Genomic DNA, 1,456 nt, shown 5'->3' with positions numbered 1-1,456 from the left:
TCCCCCCCCCAAAAAAAAAAAAAGAATTATAAAATTAACCCCACAAAAGACCCACGCCACAGTAAACGTTCCCACCAAAATCGCTGAGCTGAAACACATTATAACACAACAAAAAGAAGACGACGTCTTTGCTAGAAACACATTAGAACAAAAAGAAGAAAAACTTTATGCTCATTAAAGCTCATCAAGTCTCGCATTCCAACGGTATGGCGTCCCTGACGAGAATTTACGGCGCCTGACGAGAATGTACTGCCCCTGATGTCTGACGTAGTGAATTGCTGCGTCTTCCGTTCGCCAATAATCTGAGAGAAAATAAAATCAATTCTGGATACTCTCCAGATCTATCTTCAGGTTGAACTGAGGCAAAGATCTTATATTATTATTAGTGTAGGATCTTCGACTGAGAGAAATATTAATGTTATTGATTCCGGAATGTCTCTCACTTCATCCTGAACTGAACATAAAATTAAGGCTAACCAAGCCCTTTGCACTTTGAACACTGAACTAAAGTCCACTTTGTGCAGTGGGCTCTTTTGTTTTTCGTCTTTGAACTTCATTTTCAGTCTATAGGTCTTTTTTTAAAGGTAAGACCACGGAAAGATGCTGATATCAACGTGTGGCAATATGGCGCGCGGAATTTGTTGTTGAAGTTATTAAAATACCACATTAAACGTTCCTGTTGGTAGTTAAAGTTCTGCAGCTTAGTAAAACGCCACCTGTTATCCCACGCTCTTAATTTAGAAACGATACGCTACCCGCATACCAGCCGGTCCTGAGTGACTATGAACGTCACTGCAGGCACACGCAGAGATGTCAAGTCAGCTAGACATAGTGAGTCTCATATCAAATCGCTACTTTAGAATTACAAAGTTTTATCTGACATTCTGGGCCGTTTTAAGTTACTAAGACCATGAGGTCAGAAACCAAATGTACACCTGCTCTATCAAAATAGTAAGATTATTTAGTCGCTTTTAAGAACCCACATTTCGGGGGTTTCCAGAAATCTTGACCTACACCAAAAGAGGGCATTGCCCTGCCTATAAGAAAAGTTTGGTTTCATTGGTGTGAATATTTGTTTGGTTATAGAGAACACTCTCCATTCTTTTAAAAAACTTTACCTTCGATTTACTCAAATCAGCATTTTTCGGGATAGCCCTCTTGTGCTTAAAAGCGACCATTTGGAGTCGTTATCAAGATATTTAAAGAATAGCTTTCGAAAAGGCTTGACCAAGTTGGGAAACTCACAATTTTGAACTTCAAATTTCCCAAAACCAAGTTGGCCTACTGAGCAGCAGACAGAACTTTGTAATTCTATGGTAGCGAAGTGGTGGGCCACTGCAAGGTTGGACGATGATGTACACGGCCCTGGTTCAAATCCTCAAAGGCAAAGTCATTTTGGAAACTAAGTGTGATTTTTTTTTGGGAGTGTGTGTGTGTGTGTGTGTGTGTGTGTGAG

At 40.1% G+C, this 1,456-nt stretch overlaps 1 protein-coding gene across 1 annotated transcript in view; it reads right to left on the bottom strand.

Moving 5' to 3' along the window:
- Window positions 1–1,456, bottom strand: part of LOC101855139 — a gene marked incomplete in the record, with an annotated part of 46,051 nt that overhangs the window by 7,841 nt on the left and 36,754 nt on the right.

The sequence above is a fragment of the Aplysia californica genome, unplaced genomic scaffold, assembly GCF_000002075.1.
Source record: "Aplysia californica isolate F4 #8 unplaced genomic scaffold, AplCal3.0 scaffold00665, whole genome shotgun sequence".
NCBI lineage: Eukaryota > Metazoa > Mollusca > Gastropoda > Aplysiida > Aplysiidae > Aplysia > Aplysia californica.
Note: the sequence above shows the minus strand (reverse complement) of the source record. Positions and strands in the feature narration are given on the sequence as shown.